The following is a 27686-nucleotide window of genomic DNA, read 5'->3' as shown; positions in this document are numbered from 1 at the left end:
TGTGGAAATGAAGTATTCCCTTTGTCTTCTTTTTAGTAGCACGAGCACCGAGTGACGCTCTTGTTTATTGCGCAGCAACTTCCGGTTAGGGACCGACTTCCGGTTTGTCACAGAGGTGGGACGAAATTAAAAAAAATTAAAGCAGGTAGATATCGATGGTTCTACTTATGGTTGATGATAGATATGACATCAGAGCACATCTTTAGTACTGTAAAAAAACTAAGTGTCAAGAATAATTAGAAACAATTAGGGAAAATATAATTGCCGCACACCAAAGCTCGCAATCGTACACTTAGGTACCCACCGCATCAGTCATGATTTGACTCCATGTGCGCGGCGGTTTCCCGCCAGTTCCGTTCGCTCCCTCCTCCGAGTTCGGCTTCCCGCCCGTTCCGTTCGCCATGGAAGTATAGACGACGAGGATGCCGGACCAAGTGTTGTGTGCCGTCGAGTTTCCAATCACGAGGACGCCGGGCCTGGTGTAATGCAGTGTAGTTTACATCGTTTACATCAAGAATCTGCCAGAATTATCTGTGTCTGTGTCCCACTTCACTTTAATAACACAAAGTTAACTCAAGAAAAAAGTTGTCGCAGTTTCACCTGAAAGGCGAAGCATCAATTGCGATAGCAAATTTGAAGAGAGCTATACGGAGTAATTATAGCAGCTTTATCAGCTGTATAAACTTGGACATGCAGCAGCACCGGCAACACGCAGAACTGTTGTCGACGCCGCCGGCGTTTTGCCCGCGTTCGCTCAAAATGCGTGCGGCGTTGGTGACTGTTGCCGGAGCCTCTGATATAAACAGGCACTTGGTGCCGCAGCTAAACGTCGCCTCCCTTCCCTGCCCCTCCCCCCCTCCCCCACAGGCTTTCGCGTGTCGGAAGAAGGTACGTTTACTCTACATATATGGTGATTGTAGAGGAGGAAAGAGACGCCTACTTCTGCAGCCCTTAAGGGAGCATAGCGCAGAACGCGCGTTTGTTCTCCGCCGTGCGTTCACTCCCCGTGAAAGCGCGCGTCCCTCGCGCCCTTTCACTCGCACATACAGCGTTCGGCGGCGCGCGGCGACGATTTAATCTCCATTGACGTCATACGGAACCTCACGGCGACGGCAACGGCGACGGCGACGCCGACGGCAGAAATCTGCTTTTGAGTGTCCATATAATTGCTATCGCAATAAAACAAAAAGTTAACCCAAACAATGTACCAGGGTACACCAACGCCCAGGTGCGACTGGCACTAGCAGACACCTAAGTCAAGGATTAAGGTCGTTTCTCATTTTTTTATTTATTTATTTTCACAAAGATCTTTCAGTGAATAGAAACTTTAGAAACTTTATTGGAACGGTTCGCCAAACTTACGACTTACACGACTGCATCAATTAAACCCGTCACTGCAACTCCGACCTCCATTCGGACTTCCTCGACGTGAAGCTTCGCTTCTCTGTCGCCTTTGGTTAGGAGTTGCCTTCACAAAGGCATACTCTACATTAATTGGAGTGACCGACAGTGCAGCATGCGAGGTCTGCGGCACCAACGAAACTATTGACCACCTGCTGTGCCACTGTCCACGATATGCCCAAGAAAGACAAGAACTCGCTAACGCGCTAAAAAAACTGGACAATCGGACGCTTTCCGTGCAGGTGCTGCTGGAACACTGCCCCCATCGCTCGTCGGCCCATAAAGCGGTGAAGGCACTTTTGTGCTTCTTGAGGACGACGGGCTTGTGTCAACGTCTGTGACTATTAGTGCACTAACACACGCGTCAGCGAACTAACCGCTCATTTCCCGTCTTTCCTTCCCTCCTATCTCTCCCTGTCATCTTTCTGTTCCCTTTTCCCATTCCCCCGGTGTAGGGTAGCCAACCGGACGTTATCCTGGTTAACCTCCCTGCCTTCTGCTTTTCTCTTGCTTCCTTCCTTATTGGAACGGTAAAGATGTTAAGGAGGGGTGGTCGGAGCCTCTCAGTCCAGGGCCCGACTGGCCTTTTCCGCCTGCCTGACCTGGCTAAATATAGACTTTTGTCTTGCCAGGTCGGAGCGGGCTTTCAGTGGATAGGTTCCGTAGTCAAGATCGAGGTAACAGAGGCATGGTGTTTTGGTGTTTTGGGAAAGGCGTTCGAAAGGTCTTAGGAATAAAGAAGATGCGATAATTGAGTCATTTCTTTTGTTCGGGGCTGATCTTACAGCAGATGGCTACATTTTACAATGGCAAGGTTATCAGCTGCGACTTACACATCACATAAGGCAAAGCGGCACAGAAGCGTCGGCACGCTGTACCAGTCTATGCTTGTGCACAAACACAAACAACAACCTCTGACGTGATCGCTCCTTTTCAATCAGGTCATCGATAATGCTTCCCCAGGACGCTTTGTTTACGCCGAAAGAGCAAAAGGCACTACTTTTACTTCGCCTCAAGGAAAAATCTCGGATGTGAAACTGGAATTTTGAGTCTGTTGCTTCTGAGTTCTTCCGACTGCCTTTTCTTCCTTTCCTTTCCAGCGAATTCCCGTCTCAGAAAATGCGGTCCTAGCCAGTCGCACAGCGAATCTCATTTCAGGAACGCAACAAGTGTCGTTCCGATTGGCGCAGCCGTTGCCCGAAATACATTGTTCCCGCGTCGCCGCCTCGCATTTAGATACGACAGCCGGAGTTAATTAAGCTTGCTCATTGAGGTTTTATACTTCCTATCAGACTTTTAATTTTCGAGCTCTGTTTCGTTTCATTCTCTCTTCGAATGTAAACCACTCCAGGCGCGTCCCAGTTCTTTTATTCCGCGGAAGTCGCACGTGCAAGCCATCTTTTTTTTTTTTTTTTTGCTTTTACCAGTAAATCCTTCATTTCTATATTTTTTTATCGCTAGTCTCAGACTGGTAGCGATCTGAGTTTCTTCTTATCGTTCGCTCTCAAAGATGCGGTAGCACGAGGCAAGCCTTGGAATTCGTTCATTTCCGCTGCAGCCCGGAGGTAGCAATGTTTGTACTTTAAGCTGAGCTACGTGATAGAAGAGGGCAGGAAATCATGGTGCGGCGGCTCATTGCTCCGTATAAATCTCTCTCTCACTCTCTCAACCCATTTTCGGTGGCCATAGAGATGGGCTATAAACGGGGGAAAGGGCAAGTGAAAGTAGTCAATCTTTATTTGTTTTTTTTTAATTTGTTCACAGCGTAAGCTGCCGAAAAGCACTTGCTGCGAAGATGTCCCTTCCTGTCGATTCAGAGTTTCCCGCGATGGTGCTACGCACGTGGTCGTGCACGTGCATACCTGAGACGTGACTTTAAAGTGATTGATTTATTGATTGATCGAGTGACTGACTGATCTGTGGACTGACACATCGATTATATTCACTGGCTGACTGATGATGGAACGATTGATTGAACGGTCGACTGATTGATTCACTGACTCCTTGATTGATTGATTGATTGATTGATTGAGTGATTGCCCCGAAAGCTTTCAGGGCTTAATTTTCGTATTTTTGAATAAGTCCCTGCCAGAGTTGTTGTTCATAAGCGTCATAATAATCATAATTATCCTAATCCAATGCACGACTTCGGCGAGATCTTTGCTGCAGACATCCACTTACCCATGTCTAGAGTGAACGAAAGCATGACGCTGATCGCCGCACCGGTGACCGACATCGGTCGCTACAAACCGAGCGAGCCGCACTTGAGATAAGTCACTCCCCGTCGACCACACACACCGTACAGACTATAGTGCCGATCGACGCACATTAATTATTATTTACTTTCTTTAACCTTGGAAAGCCCAACTGTATCATTTTTGATGTGCTGAATTCGATGACTAAATACTTTGATTTAGGCGCTGGAAAACCAATGCACAGATGATTCTAGCGTTTTTGATATGAGGCAGGCAGTTTTCGGTTGTTGATAGTTGAAAAATCAATTACTAGTTAATAATGTGCCGTAATAATAAATTTTAAGCAATTATAATTTCACTGTTTTCTTCATACCAACGCACTTTTATTGGCAAGAAATAAATGCGAACAAGTTATCTTATTTTGTATGATTTTAAATAGGGTTCTGGCTTTACTGGGTTACTGCATTTTAGAGGAAATGCGTGGGTGCAGCAATTGCACAAATGAAAACGTGAGCGTTCTAAAAAAAAACAGTTAGCGCCATCTTGTGATAGCTGACGTCAACTGCAGCACACAGAGCTATGATTGCAACGGCCACGCATGTTCACCACTATCTTCTGCGGCAAAGAAGTCTACAGAAAAAATAATTAACATGTAGTCTAGTTATTTTTCTTGTTTTCTCCATCTGCGAAAATAATCACTTTATGTAAAAACGCTACTCGGGCGTCGTGGTTGAAGAAAGCGCAACAAGATGGCGCGACCAGCGCCGCCGCTGCTATCTATGGCTCCAGCGTGTCGGTGTTCCGTATACTTCAATAATTTTCCCCGTGTAGGGTAGCAAACCGGACGTGCGTCTGGTTAACCTCCCTGCCTTTCCTTTCTTCTTTTTCCTCCTCCTCCTCAATAATTTTACGCACGGCTATCACAATGCGCTGTCTGAATCAGAGAAAGTAAGCTCGGAAAAACACAGCAATCCTGAGGGTAGATGTGACTACATACGTTCCCCCCCCTCAGACAGGCCTCCGTGTTCGCAGGTGAAGCAAAATCCGTGTTCGCAGGGCAAGCAAATGCTTTACACGGTCGATGTAAAAGAGCGAGTTAAAAGTTCAACCCATTGAAGCCACGCACCCTCGTTTCCGCAAACAGTGGAGGCACCTGAGGTAGCAACCTCTGCGACACTTTTCCTCGATCGATAAGCAGTTATACAACTAACCAAATCCGATCCGATCCATTCCGATCAGTGCTGCGGTAACTAACTGCGTGTTCGTTTCTCGTAGCCTTTTTCATATTTCTGACTTTCTTTAGTTTCATGCGATATTCAAAGTGACTGAAGCGAATACCGACGAAATTTTTTCGCTTTCCGCGCTGATATTGCACGATCACAGAAGAAAAATCACACAGAGAACTGTAACAGCTTTCAACAACTCTTCGAGCGAAACATGTGATTTTTTTTTCGCGAAGCGAAGCATCACAGTCCAACGCAAGTACTAAACAAAGCGAAGGGGCTTCATTTAAAAAACGTGCATTGGCGTGGTCAATAATAATCTCCGGCCACAGCGGCCGACAGCGTTATGCTGACTTTGCAAGAGCAGCACGGCGTGTGGTCCTTCTATACAAGCAGACAGGAAAAGCTCGCTTTTAGGCTGTCGCTTCCGGCTATAAGACCGTTCAAAATCCTTCTGATTTAGTGTGACAGAGCTTGGCCTGCTGCTGCGGCCAGTAAGTTTAAAACAAGGAAGACCAAGAAAGAAGAATTGGTAATGACTCGTAGACATATAGGGACACGGCTCGATCCGAGCAAATTACCATCTCTGGAAACAGTCCATGTGCGCAAATTGGAGGCGGGCTCCCTAGTGCACCCACGCATTTGCTGTTTCCCATCGTCTTTTCGCTCACCCCCCCCCCCCCCCTGTATTTTATCAGCTGCATCTTCTGCGTTGCTTTTTCTTTTTTTTTCTGTTGTCGACGTCGTCAAGAACGAAAGTTTACGCCGACCACTGCAAATAAGCAACGGGAGAATCAAGCGTGATTTTCGCAGCGTTTGCTATATGTGGAGGGAAATAATTGAAAAAAAACGAAACGAGATCAATATTTTTTGCGTTATTTCTTTCTTTAATCTGATTACACGGTACTCTTTAACGGTCAAAAGAGATTCGAAGAAAAAAAAAAGGCAGGAACAAAATAGTTCTCTCCAAATCTGTCAGCGTCTGCACGAAGCCCCCAATGTGCAAGGCGAGAATGCGTGTATAATGTAATCAAATTTGGGCTGGCCACAAGCGTAGCTCCCTCCTCGGTCCCACTCATCCCTCTTCATCCATTGGAGACCGACGGTGTATAATTTCATCATTATACGCGCGACCATTCGTGAGCGGTGTTCATGAAAACAAAAATCTGGCGGTAAGATACGTCGACGAAAAACGAACGCTTCGGACGACCGGCGAGAAGATGATAAAAAAAAAATCGACGAAGGAAAACGGTAACAATAACCCAAAATGGCGGACTGTAGGGAGAGATCAGACAGCGAGAGTGTTGGGAGGTGCGAAAATGAGAGAGGGGGTGGGGGGAGAGGTCGGTCGGTGGCGGAGTGATTATGGAGAAGACGCCAGCAGCGTCATCTCGCGGTAGGCGACGGCGCGTGAAAATGATTAGACGTCCGCGACCGAGGCGTCCGAATAGATCGCGGTTGGTTTGTTCGCGAATCTAATTACGCCTATTCACTGGTTCGCGCGCGCTTCGCCGACAATGTGGGTGGGATCCCGAAAGGCCGGCTATATGTGTGTGTGTGTGGGCTGAAGGCAGCCTCATTTGCCGCGTAAGCGCCGCGTTGTCCTGGTACCGTGACGTCACTGGTGTTTTCGAGCGTTTCCATTGGTCGGTTTTGATGGTCGTGAACACTCCGCGATGGGCTTGCTGTTTGGAAGTAAGGTGGTATTCTCTCTTTTTGTGTGTGTGTGCGGGGGGGGGGGGGGGGGGGCAGCTGTTTACCGAGTCTTGCCCTTTCTCGAGGAGCCGTCTGAGAGTAATCGGGGCTGTTGCAACTCTTTGAATTCGCATTGGTGCGCTTTCAAGGTCGCGTGCATTCGTAGAGTTAGTATTGGGTTAGTACCTGCAGCGGTACCGGCTCCTGGCAGTTTGAGTCCTGCTCGAGTGACGCTCAGGCAGCCGCCAATGACGTCACTGTCGAAAGTGGTGCCTTTTGTCGGTGCCACACTTATCGCTGTCTTTTTCTCCAGCCGGATGACTATATGTATGGTCCACGGAAGAGTATATTACACATTCCTTTTGTCTAAGGAGTGGTGGTACCTTGTCGTCCTCATTTGTGTTCTTTCTTTCGTTCTCTCCTTCTTGTCAAGTTTTTTTTTCTGTTTTGCTGGTACACTTACTTTGGTCATGCTAATAGTATGGCGTAATTTTGAGGTGTATATTTCCCGGTAACACCGTAATACTCACGCATTTAACCATTCTAGCCCAGCGGACGCAACAACATACCTGCCAGTTCCGAATTTTACATACATTTTACAAATTTGGGCTTGTTTTACTATTTACGAAAGTTGCGTCAAACTTACGCAAAACTCTGTTCGTGAAATTTTTGCTCTTCCACCACTGAAGATATTTTCGGAAATATTCAGACTGCCAAATGACAACGCACTGATAGTTGTTTCGTGCAGGTTTATTAAGGCAGGTTTCTAATCAGGTAAAGGTCTGCAGCACCAAAGTCGCTGAAAAAGTCACTGTTATCTCAAAAATAATTGGCTGCTTGTCAGTTTAATGCTGTTCGAAGTTTTTTGTGTTTTGTATGCTGCATCTAAAGGTCAATCGTTGCAATTAAATACGTACGTGCCCACAGAAGGTGCGCGGCCAAGCCAAGTTAAAAAGAAAGAGAAGTCCAACTGGCACTTCCCCCCTCCCGGGTCGTGTCTGCTAGATTTTACTAATTTTAACCTTCACGAGTTGACAGGTATGCAACAGCAGATATTTCTTTTAGGACCAGTTGTCATTGGATGGCGCTGAATAGAACCGGAACTGTTGACAATTTTCTTCGTTTCACACGTTTGATTGTAGTATAAAAAGGGAGAAATGAAGTTGTGGTGGGTTCGGTGACGCTGCGTCGGATCACCTGCACCAAAATTTAACTCCCCCCCCCCCTCCCCCTCATGCAGCCATTTTTTACCGTCTAACTTGCGCCTCGTTGAAGCAACGGATGGACGGTCGTAAATAAAGGGTTCCATAACGCATTCCATGGATCTTTAGACAGCTGCCGTGTGTTTTTTATTCTTTTCTGCAATATTTTTATTGCTTCCAATTCGCAGTATGCTTGATGTCTCAGTGGCACATTAGAATGTGATTAGCCATTTTATTCGCTCTCAGGCCGAGACGCCGGTCGGGACGACCTTTGCGAAACGACAGAACGTGGCGAAAAAAAAAGTTATAGAAACAGCGCACACACGGAAGTAATATTTCCTACGTTTTACAGAGTTGGCGTACTCGTCGAACACAGCGCCTTTAGTTGTAATCCAATTTTCCGTGCCAGAACCGCGCCATAAAACAGAATTCCGCACGCATTTTTTTTTTTTTTTTGCGAACATCCGTTTAGTGTAATTGCCTTAAGAGCCACAATCGTTTCCCTGCTTTATATGCGCGCCCGTCACATTCTCGGGTTGTTTTCGTCGCTCCGAAGAATTTCTAGGCTATCAGTGGCCTTCAGCCATGAAATAAATGGAGGGGTAACAGCGGGTAGCTTCTTGAAATCTTGAAATTGTGATTTTTCTTCCGTGGTTATGTTTCATACTGGGACAAATGACAGTAGTAGTAATTTTATATATAGCCACATTTATGGCTATATGATTTATATATAGCCATATATAATTAGTAGTAGCTAGATAATATATATATATATATATATTAATATATATATATATATATATATATATATAGGGTGTTCATTTTTAAGATGTACGTAAATGTTAGAAATCGCCTGTGGCAGCTGACATAATTCTTATCGTTGAGCTGGGTGATTCGAAGAGGCGGACATTAGTAGCACGAGAAATAGAAGCTCATATCCAAATAATTAACAAAATTCACTAATTCACTTCTTATTTAATTACTTTACAACATGTATTGCAATTTACGAATTGGAGCCGGTGAGCTTGTCAGGCGTACTGACTTGGAATGAATTTACAGAATGACACCACTTTGGAGATATGTGCCATCAAACTCGCCATAGAAATGCACTGTTGTTCCACTTAATAAAAAAAATGCCGTTTTATACATTGAAGCACAAAAGTAACTAGAACGCCCATGAATTTCGTCCCCCACTTTGGGAAATAATATCTCGAAACTGGTGTCATCCTGGAAAATCATTTCGAGTGGATGTGTCTTGCAAACTCACCGGCTACAATTCGTAAATTGCAATATGTGTCGTAAAGTAATTAACTAAGAAGTTCATTAGTGAATTCTTGTTAATTAGTTGAATATGTGTTTCGATTTCTCCGCTTACTGATGTCCGCCTCTTCTAGTAACCCAGCTCAACGATAAGAATTATGCTACATGCCACACGCGATTTTTAAAAATTCCGTGAAAAACAGTTTAAGCACAACTGCTTGTGACCGCGGTTGCAAAGTTGACTAACTAGTACAGAACTCATGCCCTAACAAAGTAGTGACATGCATAAGCGATGCATTACAAAATATATAATGCTTATCATCAAAATACATAGAACAATGGTCATGAAAAGCACAAATGGTAATAAACAACAGCTTATACGAAAGCACTTACGCGCGCAAGGACATGCGTTTCGATTGTTGTCTACAATACCCCACTTTGTGAACCGTTTAGCTGTCAATCAAGAAGAGGAGGAGAGGGAACAGGATTGTCCGAAATTTCGTGAATATCATGGAAAACCACTTATTCGATCTCTCAAATTGGCATCGGTCATCCTGCTGGCTGACACTGTAAGAACTCAAGACGAAGAATCCCAAGACTGCAACATCGCTAACTTTTCGGAAAGTAATTGCACGCACTGTGTGAATATGAAAAAAAAACCCATTAAAATTCATGAGCCATTCCACTGTGTGAAGGTGGGTGACGAGCGAAGCAGCTTGTCACATAGGCGCGTTGCTCCTCGGGAGTCCGGACTATATGCGTCCTCCCCTTTACGGCGACTGAGGAGGAGTGAAATTCAAAATGGAGAACGGCAACCTGTCTTTCTGGTTTTTTTATATACATTCCCGTGGGCGACGGGACTGCTGCCCCGAGGAGTCAGAGGAAACTAGACACGCCTGACTTTTCGAGGGCACCCGCACCACGGAAGAGTGGAAAAAAATGAAGCTAGATACGCAAGCGCTTGGAACGCCGACAAAGAGAGGGCGGCGCGAGCGTAGACATGGTCGACGTGGGTTCCAAAGCGGCAAATCTTTAGAGAAACCTTTCTCATCTACCTGGAGTCTACTGACCTTGAAAGTGGTGCCTATTGATAACTAATCTACTCGAAATGCATATCCGAGGGACGCCGACGAGCCACCTGTCGGAGAAGGCGACGACGAACGCGCGAGCAGTGGCACGAGCGCGTTCGCGCGGGACCTGAGTTTTTGCACGCGCAGAGCAAAAATGCACGGACCCCTAGCCACAAACAGCTTCGCGGTAATAAATAGCCGCGTCTACTGCCGGAGCGTAGGCTCAGACCTCAATCGCTAACACTTTAACACTTTCGCTGTTAATAACATCGCGAAAGCCCATTTAGGCAGATTAGAGACAACCATTAGAAGTTTATTTCGTGACGACCATTACTGCTCCACACATAGCCGTGGACTCGCAACCTTACACTTTCTGTAGAACAATATCTGGAGATGGTCAGGGATAAACCGGCTGGGAAGTCTAGAAACTACAACGCACCAAACCGAATAGACTTATCCATTTGTTGTTTATAGACGAAGGCATATAACTAAAATGACAACTGTACAACAACGGAAAAACGTCAGCAAAATGTTTCCAGCTCGTCTACATTCTTCCTACATTCATTTTTATTACGGAGTTATCCGGTTGAAAAACTCGGCCCATGATGCTTTATTCACTTCATCTCGAATACAAGTCCAATTTACGTTCCTCATTAATGGCTTAGCTGTTCCATTTCGTATTTGTTCCCACTGCACATCTGTCGCGCCATTCCAGTTCTGTGACACTCGTTACAGATAGAAAGCACGGCTAAAACTCATACAGCTTGACAAGCTACTATCAAAGTCATAAATGTTTTCTTAATTATTATTTTTTTATTTTTTGCTCACTTAATTGTTTCCCATAGCACGTGCGACCCTGTTTTACAGTACAGCGAGGGAGCACCAGATTGACGGGATGTCATGTGGAGGAGACCTGGTCGAACGATAATTTGATCCACACGACAGACACAATGGTGTATTTATTTTCTCTCGTGTTTTCCCGAGAATGGAGGCGAAGGCAACTGCAGCTTTACATTTAGCGCAAATATTTCTGGATTATTCTTTCGCTTTTTGTTATTATTTTGGTGCACGGCCCCAAATTATTTAGCAACAGTGTCACTTCGTACGTGGAATAGCAAGATTTGTTTTTCTTCTGTGCTGACGTGTGCTGTTTTATCAAATAAGCTGATTTACTTACGAGATTTAAGTGAAAGTTTTATCCGCGAACGCTTAGCTTATTCGATCTCTCGAATTGGCATCAGTCATCTTGCTGTCCGACACTGTAAAGACTCAAGGCGAAGAAACCCAAAAATGCAACCTCGCTAGCGGCCAGCTGGTTAGTGGTAGCCCCTTTGTGACAATCACTGACGTGTCCGCCACTGCTTTCCGGCGTTGTAGTTTCGGCTTGCTTACCTGTTGTCGCTTCGGAGCCAGCGCCGCTTGCGGTGCTCGCATCGAAGCGTTCACCACTGCTTCGCGGAATGGTGGCGTTCAGCTTCATTTCTACGTTGCCTAGCTTATCTTCTACCACCTTCCTTTATACTTCTGCTCTCTCGCGAGTTCCTTTTCTAGCTTCCCAAACCACTTAGATAGCTTCTACTGCTCTAGACGGTCTAGTCGCGACCCTTGCACACACACAACCTACAGATAAGAACGGCCCTGTTTTCATCACGTACTAACTCCAACCGCGTTTCTTCCATCGCGTAGGAACGCTCGCACTCAGAACGACGCACGCCTGGCTTCCTCCTAGTACCGACCATTGTCTTGTATCAACAAGGCGTCCTAGAAAAGTAACCGCACTTGTAAAAAAAATATACTGTTAAAGTGTTTATTAGTCATCAGCGGTTGGGGCCGACTGTCAGAGCAGGGAACAGACTCTCAGCACGAGCGGCGTTCCCCGAGCAAAGCGCTGGAGAGGATGGCACGTTATGGCGTTCCTCTTCTTCGCTACAATTACCCCCGGGAATGAAAAGGGAGCAGTTCGGCCATCTAACCGCTCCTCACTATGAGTGGATCATAGTACGGCTTGAGTCGCTCGACGATGACAATGTTTCGGCCACGACGGCGCATGTCCGAAGACGGTTCAACGGGTTCGATCCCGAAGTTGTAGGGGGGAGTAACCGCTGCACCGGCCGCGCGACTGGCCGCTCGAGGTATACTTTGCGTGTATTCGCGGGCTTCTTGCACGCTCCCAAAAAACGTTTTTATGCAGCACGTATTGAGCGACACAGAGCTGTATGTAGAGTTTTTCACGTTGCTCTACAATTTCCTCATTGACACTTTTGATCTAATTATAATATTTGAGAAGTTAATGAATTAATTATGACTAATTATATAACTAGGCGGAATGCAAACAATAATATGAGCTTCTCCGAGCGACGGCAAACAACGTTACCGTGGTTCTGTCCAGCTACGTGGAATTTGCATATTTTAAAATTTTGGTGCATGATAGCTGGGACACCCCGTATAGTGTAACTGACGGTGGCCTGCACCAAAACATCGTAAGTCGCACTTCTTCGCTCCTCGAAGACACGAGTCCTGTGTCGAGTGGGCTCCTAAACAACAATTCTAAATGTGATTGATGAACGCGGTTTAAAACATGGATTCAGGACCTCAGGCAGGGGCGACGTAATGCTGGCGCATTTCTCTCGCATCGTACCTCTAAATCGCCACTGAGTTTTTTTCAGGAAGACCGCCGGAGGTATAGAGGCCGGAGACACGGTACAAACCGCAATAATTGGGGAAAGTTGGTCAAGAATGCTAATAGGCACTGAAATCAACGGGAACGAACCTAATCGCCAAATAAATCTTGCTTCGCGCTGCCGCCTGCGAGGCAGAGGCCGTACTGTGTAAGGATTGTTTTCCTTCGGTTCTGTTCATTTCCTATCATCCGTCGCAGCCAGTGGTAGTCATTGGCGATAACAGAGTTAAGCTTAACTGGCGAGAACGGGCCGCGCAATGAAGAAGGACAAATCGAATGCAAAAAAAAAAGAAAAGCGAAAACAATCCGTTCGTAACACGACTCCAGCCTGAGCCTTTCTCGCTCGGTTTAATATACGTTGAATCTGTTGTGCGCTGATAGGTAGGAACAACGTGGACGCTCTTATCGCGGTGACCTTTATAATGAGACGCTGCAAAGTGCATTTGCGTAGCGACGTGGACAGCAGTATTTTGTTGCACAAACGCTTCGTCGTGGTAGCCTTGTCTGGGTTATCACTTCTGAAATAATTTGATATATTTATTTTTGCATGTAGAACAGACGTGGGAGCACCCGACGTCCCTCGGCAATTGAGCCCGTCGGCAACAACATATTTGTGATAGATTAGAGAACAGGCACATTTGAATAATAACGGCGCCAGCTGGGCAGTCTGTTATACGGTGACACAGATGGGCCCGTTGTTTATCGTATCGTGTTTACTACGTGAACAGCGTTACATTGCATTTGTGTGACCTTGTAGCCATTATGACTGGTGTCGGGCCTATGTAAACGATGTTGCAGCAACATGAATATAAAGCGAAGTTAATTAAACGGTGCATATAAAACTATCAAACGGTAAGTGAAGCTGCGAAATACAATATTAGAATACACACTATGAATTCAATAAAAGCTTTTAATGTCAAGCAGGAAATTACTTCGTGTTTCTGATACCATTTTGAGTGGAATACCAACCAAGTGCTTTATTAATCTCAATTTTATGATTTTGGTAATTTTTCTAGGTTTAAGGTGACATTTGTAGAAGCGAATGTGATGGGGCAACAATGCAGGTAACTGCGGCATCACCCGTCATGTAGTGAATGTGTAACTCAACTCCTGAAACTTGACATAAAATTCATAAATTGATCAATAAACGGAGTTTATTAGTTATGCTACTGACAGCTTTTTTGAAGAGGTGGCGATAAAACGTAACTTGAGCCGAGACGAAGCTGTAGCGGTGACTTCCAGGTGGAATTTCCTGTAACTATATCTTCGAACTCTCACGACTTCATAGTTCACTTAGTTCACAATCAAGCTAAACAAAACTTCACTTTCGAAGGGTCCATCTAGAGAGGTTAGAATCAGCACGCTTTCAAGTAGTTCCTTCAAGTCGTTAACAGGCCAAGTTCACAAAATTGTTTCGCTCGTAAGTGATATTTGTCATTGGTAAACGTCTTCTGCTGTAAATATTCTAATGATAGGTCGTGCTATCGAGGGCAACTCCGTAATAAGTCGTGCCTAACGATGTTCTTTTCGTAGCGCATGGAATGATTTGTAGACAAGTAGACAATGACAATGCCAAAATCACATAATACACTTCTCGATAGAAACTGACTGCTAACTGCACATTATCACAGATAACAGAGAGGGAAAATGTTTCCGCTGAGTGGATAAGCATATGTAGTGAGCTTGTTGCAATTTTATTTCTAGTAGTTCACTATAGTTCCACTTTTTACAGCAGAAATGACCATTTGGCCTCAAGAAACTGAGTTTAGAAATGAACAGACCGACTAGCAGGTCCTGTTGACCACACCGGCTTATGTGGACGTTTTCTTTGGCCTCTGTATGGTCCGCGAAATTTGTATAACATTGGACTAGACCGACGGCTTCAGAATTGCCACAACGTAGTGCACTTGTATTACACGCGCCTCCTTTTTATGTAAGCTTCGTCGCTGGTGAGGGACTATCATCTCCTTGTCCTGCGGTGTATGACTCTTGATGAATGTTTATACCCCAGTGGTTGTGCGTCTCGACGTGATCAAGCTCATCGCGCTCTCCTTACTTTTCTTGAAGCAACGAACTTAGGGGCACGTTTGTAACCCAGCAACTATTTCTTTTATTTTACATTCTTTAGTAGCTTGACCTGCAGGCACGGGCCCTACTGTATGTTTTACTTTATTCTTTGAGATTTGTCATATCGCTCTTCCTCCCCTCCTTCCTATCCTTCCTTTCTATGTTTATCTCGTCCTTTCCGAAGAGTAGGCAGGCGTTGTGCCCCTTTTGGTGGCAGTTGCCAGCCTTGCTTCTCGCTTTCTCTTTCCTGTGTATATGTTTACAAACCGAATAATAATAATTCGTCGTCATTGATTACAAGTTTGTCACCTCTAGAGAGTAGCAGGCACGCTATTGGTCAGACCGACTTCATTGCCTTCCTATATATATGTATATATATATAAGGATATCATAATAAGCCAACAAACAATAACACCAAGGACAACATAGGGCAAAATTACTTGTACTCAATAATTTCATTAAAGAAATGATACATTAATGAAAATGAAAATGGATGAAAAAACAACTGTCCGCAGGTGGGGAACGAACCCACGTCTTCGCATCGCGCGTGCGATGCTCTCACCATTGAGCTACCGCGTGATCTTCACGTGATCCCTCTCTTTCTCTCTCTCTCTCTCTCTCTCTCTCTCTATATATATATATATATATATATAAGCACAACCACGTAAAGTCAACATATAATGAAGCCAAGGAAAGCATAGGAGAAAGTAGCTGTGGCTGACATTGAAATGCAACAAGTAACGAGGAAAAGGGGAAATGAAAGTTGTCGATAACATGCTGCTTGTGGGAACCGTACCCACACCCTCCTGTGGCATGGTATCTTTTCATCCACTTGAATACTTTCGATTTCTTCACAACATGCTACTGTTCACAGTTAATCTCCCCTATGCTTATATATATATACATATATATATACATATATATATGTATATATATACCGATAGTGTTGGGTAAATAAACCTAAGATGACTGCGAAGCTGTGCTTTATATATATATATATATATATATAAAGTTTACCATGGTCTGCAGGATTGTGCACAAGTTGTCTGCAAAAAGTATACAACAGACATCTCGCAGCATCTCCAAATCCGTGCGGCGCTTAGTTTGCGGGCAGCGCTGTGTTGTTCGTCTTTCACCGTGTCGTCCTCCGTTTGTGCTACTTACCCTCGGCACAGCAGTTTCAGCGTTGTGTCAACATGATGTAGAGTATGTACTGTCTTGGCGATGTTACCCTGCCTAAAATTCATTTCACACCTTCTATAAAAAAATTCATACACGTTCCTTTCCTTTACTGCGAAGTCTGCAGACTGTCTCTATATCGGGAATACATTAAGAGACTGTTAATCTGGGAGACAGCCTTAAAGCTGTTCCCCACATTAACCATAGCGTGAACAACGCTGTCGCAGGAAAGATAATAGAACGAACGCTAGCGTAGTCCTGCCAGTGTGGTGAGGTAGGGTTCCTCCTGCCAACTTTTTGTATACGTTATTGCTTTAGGTGCGGATCCCCACAGGATGTAAATATTTATAAGAGTGTATTTCAGTAGATCGATGTAAGAATGTTTGCTAACGACATTTATCCATAAAAGAGTGTACTGTAAAATTTGTAGGTAATGTCCCTGAGTTGTCTTTTTTGTTCTGATGTTATTTTGGCAACGCGACGTTTAAACTGAGTCCTTCCTCTCCTTCCAGGTGACTTCTGACTTCAGGTAAAGCCACCGGCCCGCATTTCTCGGCAGGTTGAAGCAAGAAAAGCGGACATCCCACAAGGTACGTCGTTCAGTCATTGCGTAATTACAAGAGCAATATGCTAAATCTGGCTGACGGTGAATGAAGATTTTAGTGGGTCTATTTCTCAGACTAATACGTCGAGACATTACGAAGATGGCACTCTGGCAATGGAAGCACTCCCAGAAATGCCAATGAGGCGAAGGTTCCAAAGGCGATAAGGTAACCAAGGGAGCGTCGTTGGTGCCCGCTTTCAGTCGCTCTGCATTCTGCCGCATGACTTCTGCGTGGCCAAGCAGTTTTGCAGATATGAAACCTTAGGACTGTGTGGAATAATAAGTGGGTCCTGCCTATATATGCCGCCGTGGATATTTAACACCGCAAAGTACAGCGAATCAGCTTTGGTACGCTGAAATTTCGAATATTCTGATTTAAGCTCTGCAAACTTAGCGCAAAGCTCATAGTAGCGTTTTGTATACATTGCAGGGAGTTCTCACTTGTGGGTAGTTCTACAAACCAAATACTGTTATATTAATTATCATACTAATTAACTTTTAATAGAATGTACGCTCTGTGACCATAAATAAATGTTAACAGCTTGTTTTAATTTTCTTTGATGTGCAATGTTGTTCAGTCTTTGTGGGATTATGACAAGACGTGCACTTTCTCCGCTTTGTTCTTCATGCCAGTAAGTAGAAGGCATCAAACACATTCTTTGGTCAGTGCCCGTGCTATCTTACTTTACAGAGACGCTTCTTGGGAGCTTACAGGAGTAGTCTCTAGCTTTCCGCGCGCGTCCTTACATATCCTGGTGTATTCAGTGAAATCCATCATGCCGTGTGACAGGAAATTCATGACAGTCAATTGTATTTCAACCGAAAATATACTGAATGCAACACAAAGTCAATTAAAACGCAGCAGAACTCTCACGCCAATTTCGGCAAGGTATAACCCTGCAGGAAAGTTTTACGTCTCCTCCTTGTGTTCACCAGTGACGCTGGTCCTCAAGGAATCTGGTGACGTGCTTCTGTGATATTGCAAAGGACATTCAGATTGCCGACCTTTTTGATAGCGAGGCTTGACCTGTCTGAGGATAGCTATGATCATACATCAGTACGCAACTGCATGACGATGTAGCAGACGTCCTGGAACAAAGTTAGCCTCAGCCGTCCTGGACGAGTTGCACTATACGTACTGGCGCAGTGCGTCAATAGAATTGCGCGTCTCATTTGACTTCCAGGGTACATTTCATTAAATTTTTTCACTCGGGCATTTTCAGAATGCTCTCGACAGGTGTGCCGACCTTAACGAGTGCAAACAAATGCTGGAAACTGCGTGGGCACGCCACTGAAATAACTTGTGAAGCTTTCGGACGGCTTTTTAAAACACGGAGCGCCACATTCTGACGTTCTTTCAGCGGAATGATCGCGCTTTCCAAAAAAAAAGGGAAAATGAAAATTATGTCGTTTAGGTTGGATGTTCCTATTTCGTCTTTGTTGACCGGCTGTGAAACGGGAATCTAAATTGTTAGAGCGTTCAAGCCTATAGCTCCCTTCTCTATTTTTTAAGAGAGGCAGTTGGCCTTTTATTCACTACTAACAAAAAAAAAAACGCTTTAACGCTACTTTTCACATTTATTATACAGGCCCCTGGGCAGTAAGCGTTTCAGTGATTTTCTTCGTACTCGTCGTCGTTGGCTTGCCGAAGAAAGAAGCAAACAATACTTGCCGAAGTGATGCAGAACCGCTTCGGCGCAAAGCTTGAAGACATGCTTCGTCGACGGAACAAGGTTCCTATACATATACAAGAGAGGTTTCCACACGGCCAAAGTTAGTAAACGTTGCAGGCGTTAGGGGATAATGTCCGGTGAGTGAACTCGTCTGCGGTGAAAGTCCGCCTAGGTATATTAAATGTAACATGTCTTCGTACCGGTATTTTTAAAATTTTTTTCGCGTCTACTCTGACGATGTTGAGTAAGTCCTCGGACCAGGTTCATAAATTGATTCTGCTTCAATATCGAGCGTTCGCGGAACCCGAGGTGCTTTTTTTTCTTTTTTTTTCACGGTGCTATAGGAGACAATTTATGCGGCGTCTACAACGCCTCTCCTAAAATGTGTGCAGCGCTGTGCAGGTTACGAGGCGTCTTCAAGCACACTCTGGTGCATCGGAACAACGAACTGCCGAGAATTCCCATCCATATGTGCATCGGGAGACAGAACATAGTGTATCTGTACACGCACTGCAGACTACAATACCGCTCTGTGATTTTCTTTGGTTTGTGTCTACAGATTTCAATAAGGAACAATTCGTTGAGCGCATCTGTTTTACGGTCTGTGTCGCGAAATCAATTCCTAACGCTCTAAGCCTCGTGTTTAAAACTAAAAGCGCGGCGAAGCCGAGAGACACGACAAAATGGCTGACCATAAACTGGAAATTTATTGCGAGAAAGTGTTTAACAAACACATCTTACTGCGCATGCGCCTGCGTGGCAACAAAGCGAACATCGCAATGGATCACGTGCACATGCAACGGATCGGCAAATGCATGCGCAGTAAACGCGCATCTTAAACCTTCTTGCGCAATAAATTTCCATTTGATAGTCAGCACCTGTGTGGTGTCGCTCGCCTTCGTCTTTGCAGCAACGTTAGTTTTAACCACTAACCAATAGAGACTTGCCTAGCTTCCTCTCCTCATCGGTCGAAGTTTGTTCACTATACGTATGGGGAAATTTCATATAGGACCCGAAAGACGATAATAAATCCGGCTACTCGGTAAATTACAGTTTCACAGCATGGCCATTCACCGCTTTTACCGATCTGGGAATTTTGGTGCGCCAGAAAAGAACGCAAAGGGAAAATACGAGTGGCGCCACCACCTTACTTTTCGCGCATCAGCTCCCTCTGGTGTCCTATATTAGTGGCAACGTCCACCCCAGACTAGTTACCGTTTTTGTTAGTTAAATTTTTTTAGGAGTAGTATTCTTTAGTAGACAAGGAGAGAGCCTGTAAGCTTTTCAACACATTTTAAGCGCGCTAAACTCGCGAGGTGCGCGTAAATACAACTAACCACTGGATTCACAAACTAGCCTCGACTCTAAGCTCTTACTCGAATCCATGGATGAACGGTTGGATATGGATCGATACTACATAGGCGTTCCCCTTGAAAGGGGTTGGTGGCTGATGCCACGAAGTTCGTTACCTTTATCTTTCTTTAACGTTCCTTTTTGGTCCTTAGGACCAACGGTTCGTGTAAACAGGTCATCGAACCTGATGAGGAATTTGTTGCTTTACATTTACAATATTATATTTCTTTTATGTGCAGCGTTTTTTTCGCCACCGATACTCCAGCTGTCTTTTACTATATTCTCCACCGCACTTACTATTATCTTTAAAGTAATGCCTCGGGCGCGGTTACAATACTTCCTGATTGACGTCTAAATGGATTGTTAGACATGTAACGAATTAACCTATATGGTTTCAGTCTATCTCCACAGGCCGTGCATGTGCACTCGTTACTGGTTAATCTTATACTACAACACCGTGATATTGGACCTCGTGATCCAGCTTCAAACAGTATTGTCACCGCCCCTTGAATTATCGTGAAACTTTTCTCTTTTGATTGATTCTTTGTTATTTGATATACTTTCATCACTTTCTTCTCCGAGTGGAGAAGAAGTTTCTTGAGAATGACCCCTTCGCTCCATTGCGTTCATGTGGATGAACTGCGTTCATGTATCATGCATTATTGTTTACACTTGATGTGCGGTTAAGGTATCTCTGCTTACGTCTTGCATCGCCATCTAGTCGCCGTCCCCGACAATAACAGGCGATAACGCGCGCCGCGATAAACAAATACGAAGGAGCAGTAGTACAGTGCGAACTACACGTCATATCTCCTACACTTCGGCCACACTAAGTTGAGGCGTTGACAATGCTGCGCCGATCTAGTAGGACGCGTGCATACGTATACACGGAGCAGCTCCTCTCGTTCGAAAAAAAAATCTATTAGACAAAGAAAATTTGCCGCGCTAGCGTGTAAGAGCTCCCCCGCTATCAAAAATCTCTTCGCTCAGAGCCTCTCCCACAAAACACCCACCTGCGGTCTGTATACCACGCAGTTTTCGCCGGACCCGCCGTGGCTGCTTCGTCCTTGAACGCCCCGCTTCTGGAAGCGTCGTCGTCGGCAGTTTTTTTTTCTTCAAGTTCAACGTTTCAGCGACAGCAGCCGCGCCCCAGCGAGCCCTTATTTTCGCAACCCCATAGCAGCGCGCGCAACCTATTACGACGCCGCCTGGTGGCGGCTGCCGTTCTCCCACCGCGAATTGAACGACGCGCGCTGCTCCTACGGCGCGCCTCAACGGCACGAACTACTCCTACTGTAAGGCCTGGCAAGCGCACGTGTTTCAATGGAAGGAAGGGTCGGTTCCGCGCTTCCAAAAACCGCGCTGTTCGCCGCAAATCCTGTTACGCTCGCCGACGGCGGCGGAGAAGGGAGCAAGCGGCGCGGTTGGGGGAGTAAAAACGTTCTTTACTCTCCTCCTCCGGCGTCTGCACCTCTTTTTTATGGGAGTCACAAGGTGTTCGCGTTCCCATCGCCCGCGCTTGGTTACGCCCGATTTGAGCCGCTTGCGCCCTATTTTTTCTCCGTCAATTTGTTTATGTATACTCCATTGCGTCGGTGCTGGTGACACGACACATTGATATTGCTTTATTTTTATTTCGTTCCCCTTTTTTTGTGTTCTCGTTCCTTACTTTTTCTTACCTATTTTTCTTAATTTATTTCTGGTTTCCATGCTTCCTATATTTCTGCCTTCGTTTGTTTTGTTATTATTATTTATTTATTTATTTATTTATTTATTTATTTATTATTTATTTATTTATTGGATTCCCCCTTCTTGTTCTCCCTCCTGTTTAGTTTCTTTATTCTATCCTTGTTAGTTTCGTGCTTTGTTTGTCTTTCAACCCTTTCTTTCATTTCTGTCTTCCTTTAATCTACATTTCCTTCTCTCTATACCGTATATATTCTTTTCCCTTTCTTCCACTTCCACCTTCATTCCTTTCTCTTTACAGTTCCTTTCTCCGAACTTCTCTGTCTATTCTTCCTCCTATTTTTCTTTCTTCCTCCCTTCTTTCTCTCTCCGTCTATTTCTTGGTTGCTGCTGTGCGGTGAGTGGTTATAGTACGTCTTATTACCGATGGCGTTTGTTGCCCGCGTGTGTGTGTGTGTCTTGCCCTGGTTTGCCGCATTGTCGGCATGCCTCCCCGTTTCTGTTAGTTTTGTTCGCCCAGCGTTTGGCGCCGCGATCTACGCGCGTCGTGCTCAGAGAGGCGGCAAGCGACAAATTACTTGGATCCGTTTGTCGTCCTGCTCGTAGATGCGGCGGAGCGGAACGCGTAAGGCGTACATAGCGTGTGTCGGCTGAAGCAAACGACCGCACATACAAAGGCACGAGGGACGAGCGCTAGTTAAGCATGATTTGACTGTTCACTACGCTTCCAATTATTCCACCTGAGCCTCCTATGAGTTGAGATCAGGGGTGTGTCACCAGGTGTCGATGAGCCCCGTGTATCGAAGGAAGGCAATGAGCAGTAGTTGCACTCTCTTCTGCTTGCAGCGGGCCCTCCGGGGAAAACGACGTCTTCGAAGTTCCTGTGCGTAAGACCACTCTTTTGCAGGCTGTCGACCATCTCTTTTCTTTCTTTATCGAATTGCGGGCATAGCCAAGACTGGACGTTGCGTTTCCACAGCTTCGCTCGACGTTCACTTTCGCCGGGCCGGGATGGCGAGTCATCTTTTTTTTCTCTTCTTACCTATCCAAAGCTTAGCCACTGGTCTCCACTAAAACAACCATTTAGATTCTTGCTGCTGCATTCGTTACTACAGGATTACTGCCGGCCATCGTCACCGCGTCCAGCAGGAACACGAGAAAATGCCGAGCGCTAGAAGAAAAATGCCAATAAAGAATAAGCAGACATGCTCAATCGTTGTCATTACATGTAGAAAACTTAATTTAGGACCGCCTCCGCAACTGGGAAGGTGACGTGCTGGATCACGAAGGAGGCGCCGACGCCAGCTCTATCCAGTACTCAGATGTTGAGCGGGCCTTAGCCAATCATGGCAGCTGCTTGCGCGATTGGAGTGGAAAATACTCCACGACGAGTATTTTCCACTGCTGTAGCATCGGCAAAGTGGCTGAGAGAGAGAGAGAGAGAGGGATGGAACATTGATTGTTAATGAGGTGCGGCGACTTCCTTGTAGGGTGGCGACCTTAGTTCAGGATCCCATTGGCTCGCGCCAGGCACTCCGCGTGCCCGCTGGATCAGGCGACGCTGCTCTTGTGGGTCTAAGCTGATCAGCGCAGTCTCGGAGGAGGACGGTGAAGCTGAATGAATAGGGGAGTAGCCCTCAGGGTGTGTGCATTCCCAGGTGCAATTTTATACTGTGCTCGACAGTAGGGAATAATAATGAGTACAATAGGTACAAGGGAGGTACAATACCTAACTGATAATCTGTTGGTCGTACGTTGACGATCATTCCTTTACAATATGGCACATACCCAGGAGGGCGATTGGTCACACAAATGAAACAGTAAGCGAAATAAACATGTTAGGAAAGAAGCAGGATAATCAAGCTATCTAATGAGGAAAATATAGCAAACTTTTCAAAAATAGTGATTGAAAGGACATGCGACAAAAATCTCTCCAGAAAGATTGATCCACTGGCAACACATATGGGAGTACCTTGCGGCCCAAGGATAATTTTTCTTTCTTCGCTTTCTTCGCAATTTTCTAACAAAAGATCATGGAATTCAAGCTATGGCTTCGACCAGGGCAGTGAGCCCATAACAGTTGTCGCTGTAAAAAAAAAAGTTACAGGCCTGCGCGTCACACGCAGCACAGTCACAGCGTCAGCTGGTTGAGCGGCGCAAGAGTAGCTCCAATTTCGGCACCACGCGCAACAAGGTCTTCGCGGCAAAGTGTCTTCGCCTCGATTTTGACGAGAACGATCTGAACTGTCCGCCCACCGTCGGCGTCGACGGCGAGCTGAGGCTTCTAATGCTCTCTGCACAGCAGTCTGCTGAGCCCGATGATGCCTGGTTGTATACGTAGCTCTACGATTAGCTTCTTGAGCAGCGGTTTGTACCTTGCGAAGAGACGCCATAACGTGTACTGAAGATGTACCCAGAATACGTGGCGCACATCTAACGTCGGGATAGCGTTGATTGCGCGCCTCGTCTGAATCGCGTCGCGTCTGAATCGCATCTTGTCGCACGCGGCGGTTGCAGGCACGTTAACTAGATGGCGCCACCATACTGTGGGAGGCTCGGGTCGTCTGCGCCCGTATAAAGGGAATATTTCTTCTGCCTGATAGCAAGCGCTTGCGTGGCTCAGTGGTAAAGTATCCGACTCCCACGCAGCGGGCCTGGGCTCGACCCCGGCCGAGAGCGAGTACTTTTTTTCGCATTTCCCGCGATAGCGGCTACGGGGTGGCGGCGGCGGCGGCATCATCGCGACCAGAAACGGCTATTGGAATGAGCCCATAACAGTTTACGCTGTAAAAAAAAGCTAAATCTGTTACAACGCGTGAGTACTCTGCCTTACAATTTTCAAGCGAGTGAACAATTTTACTTAACGTGAAGAAACTGGGGCAGTGTGCAGAGCAGATAATGAGTGGTCCATTCGTGTAACTGAATGGGTGCTGAAGGAAGGGAAATGCTGTCGATGATGGCAGGTGATCTTGAGATTATGAAATTTGCAGGTGTATAGAATCACTCATGACAGAGAAACTGATAATCGCTTGGAAGAGCCTTCACCCAGCGGTGGACATAAAATAGGATGAGGATGATGAACACTCATTCGGAAGTATAGTGCAATAAATCATTAGCCTAAAGTATGAATGCAGTATCAGAAAGAATAATTATGTGGTTTTCCGAAGTGATGAGGTAATTTATAAAGTGAATGACCCAGACCTAAACTATGGGGGGAAGGCTCTAGTGCTCCCTAAAAAATAGAGCCAAAAGAACTTACAGTGACTGTTTTCCACACCGGCTTTCTAGCTGACTTGGAACAGTGCACATTTCGCACTCAGGACGAGTAAAGAAAGGAGTTACGCTCCCCGGATGCTCCAGTTCTGTCCTCTCAATTTTTTTTCGGTGCTATATAGAGAGAGAAATGGCAGTTAAAGTGAGTGGGGGGAGCCACGATTTCTACTTTCCTGTCGTGAACCGGCGGTAAATTTATTTCCGCAATCGTTTCCACTCTGCGCTCGCTAAACGATAAGGAACGAGCACGCGTACGTGAGCTCAGTGAAAATTGCGCGTTTCTTCGAAGCAGATGCGGGCCGCCCCATCGCCCAAGAGAGAACTGCCGCGTCGGAAGGCGACCGGAATTCGCATAAAATGGGTGCTCTCCTTCGAAACTGCTTTCTTGTCCATATTATATATTTATGTTTCACGCGTGGCGCAACAAGAAAGGTGCAAGAGCGCATAAACAAGAAAATTCTCAGCATGCTTAACCCGTCAGAAAAAGTCTTGTGCCGTGCTCACTCACTCCAGGTCAAAAGAAAACTCTTTCCGAGAAGCAGATCAAGTTAGGCTTAGCAGCGTTTTTCGCGCCTTGTCTCTCTGCGTGTCGTCTGCTTGAACGCGTGAGCAGCAGACGAAACGCCGTTTTTTTGTTTTTCGTTTCTACGTTGCCTGCTCGAGTGCGTGTGCGATCATATAGACAAGCCGCAGGGAGGGACGTCACGATGACGTGGTGGCGCTGCCGTCGCATTCTGTGCAGGCATTAAAAAAAGAAAGACAATTTCTACTGGCACGAATTCTCTAGTCGGGCTGCACTATAGACGCAACCAAGTTCTGGAAAGTGAGTTTGCAATAATTGCTGGTCGAAGCGGCGAACAGACGAAGACAAGTCGCCCACTTTTCTTATCTGAACGATGCCTCTTTGTTTGCGAACACGTGGCTTCTCTATAATTTGAGAAAGTCAGGCGCAGGTTTGAATGTCGACGTCTGACACAATGCCGTTACTCGTGGATGTCGTCTGAAAGCGCCAAAGCTCTTTAGTAGGCTGAAGCCGCTCTGCTTGCACCAGCGGTGGGGACCACCTTTTCAAAAGATCCACGACTAAGGCTTTCACAATACGGACTTTGTGCGACGGCTACGCCTACGATAACCATACCATTTACGTGGGGCCCACGAATGTTGCGACGAAACTTGCGTGGTCGGCTGAGTAAATGGCATATATGATCTCGGCTGAATAATGTCAACGTTGGCACGAGCTCTGATCAGAAGCGATACAATTGTAAACTAAAATTCTTCCAGTGGAAAGCATGGTTTGTACATTTCATAGGACGGTTGCGCGATTACATAAAGGAACGAGTTATATACATCAGAAATAGAAACACTTGAACGCTACCCAATGATTACACACACTTTCTGTCTAAAGCTTACAGGATCGTAAATGTCAGCAATCTTATCGGGAATACTATTTCAGCGTTGAATGGCACGTCGGCAAAGCGGACGAGTTAAATGCATTAGTCCGACAAAAATGCGCTGGAAGCTTAGTTGATTGCGGAGGCGCCGAGATGTGCAGCATGGACGAATGGGAGGCATGGTGAACGGGTGCTCACTATAGCTACGTTTACATGAATGAGACAGTAGCGCATCACATTTGCAGGCTATTATATATCAGCGTTTGGACGAGCGAGCGAAGACGAGGAGAGGGAAGTGGCGCAACCAAGGACTCTGAGCTCGAGACCAAGCAGCCTGCCTTGCAGCGTTCTACAATGCAATAAAAGGCACTTTACAATGCAAGCGCATTTGGGAACGGCGATGCGACGCCGTTTACATGCAGTGCATTAACTCTCGCGAGAACGTAGGGCCACATGCCTGAGTCGACTCGCGCCCGTAATATACCCTCGCCTTGCGCATTAATGCCCGATGCGCCTCTAGCGCATTACCACTGTTTACATGAATGCGATATGCCCTAAAAAAATGCGACGTGCCACTGTCGCAATCATGTAAACGCGGGTAATGAATTATATTACGCACAAGACACAAGAACTTTACATTCCGGCGTGATTCCGTGGGGAAGACAGTGACAATGAAACCTTAATGCCATAGTTATACGCTCGAACATGGGTTGTAATCTCTGGCAACGAAACGTGCAACATGGTTTCGGATCCACTCGAGAATGTGGATAAGATATGCCTGGTGAAGTGGCCAAATTGAAGCCGCAAACTTTAGTTGGGGCAATACTAATGTTTGATGCGCAAGATTTCTTGTGGAAGAAGGATCACCATGAAGGTTGCGTTTTAGATAACCTAGCGTTAGTGGTTACTTTTTTTTCTCGATGTGGGCAGACCACGTCAAGTTTGGTGTTAGAAGAATGCCACGGTACTTGTATAAGGTTGCGCGGGCGACAAGGTTGTTGTCAAGCGAGCAAATAAAGCTGGAATACAAATGCTTACGTGGAAATATAATTTGACATTTATCAGTATTCAGGGTGATTTGCTAAGCTAAGCACCGGTTAGTAACCCGATCAAGATCTTGCTGAAGAACGATATAATCAGCCGGTGAGCTGATTTGACGATAAATAACGCAATCGTCTGCGAATAGTTGAATGGTCGACGTAATTTCGGAAAGCAGGTCGTTAATGAAAATTAGAAAGAGTAAGGGCCCAAGTACACTTCCCTGTGGTATGCCGTATGTCACGCTACTGAGAAAGGAGAGTAATTATCAATGGAATTTAGCTGCTTTCGAAGAGACGCAAATTTCTTAACCATGATATGGTTAGCGAATCAAGTTTTATGCGCGAGAGTTTAGCTATAAGGCGGCAGTCAGCAACGCGGTTGAACTTTAGAAAAAGCGATTAGTATGGAATCTGTCGATGTATTCGCGTTTCACGCTTTGACAAACATCAGTCGGGAATTCAATTTGTTGTGTCTCGCATGAGAATTCTCTCTCTGCTAAATCCACATAGAAATTGAAAAGAAAATCATTTTCACTTTATAAGTGGTGAACGATATTAGAAAAACATAATTTCCACGACCCACCAATTTTGGTAGGAACGAACTGAAAGTTTCCAATTTCCTATTCCCTAGAATTGATACACGTTCCAACTGTATTGCACAAGTCTGCGACACCGGTACAAGGTCGCCACTGTT

At 45.5% G+C, this 27686-nt stretch overlaps 1 protein-coding gene and 1 non-coding gene across 5 annotated transcripts in view; one reads left to right on the top strand and one right to left on the bottom strand.

Moving 5' to 3' along the window:
- Window positions 1-27686, top strand: part of LOC119453386 (protein dimmed) — a 510248-nt gene that overhangs the window by 235419 nt on the left and 247143 nt on the right. For all 4 annotated transcript variants that reach the window (XM_037715426.2, XM_049667836.1, XM_049667832.1 and 1 more), the window contains exon 4: window positions 16485-16562. The gene's annotated coding sequence lies outside the window, so the exon portion shown is untranslated. The remainder of the gene's footprint in view (window positions 1-16484; window positions 16563-27686) is intronic.
- Window positions 15301-15373, bottom strand: Trnaa-cgc (transfer RNA alanine (anticodon CGC)). Its single transcript has one exon. It is a non-coding gene; the product is annotated as a tRNA-Ala (tRNA).

This window comes from Dermacentor silvarum, chromosome 5 (genome assembly GCF_013339745.2).
Source record: "Dermacentor silvarum isolate Dsil-2018 chromosome 5, BIME_Dsil_1.4, whole genome shotgun sequence".
In the NCBI taxonomy this organism is placed as follows: Eukaryota; Metazoa; Arthropoda; class Arachnida; order Ixodida; family Ixodidae; genus Dermacentor; species Dermacentor silvarum.
The sequence above is the reverse complement of the archived record's forward strand: the minus strand, read 5'-3'. Positions and strand labels throughout refer to the sequence as shown.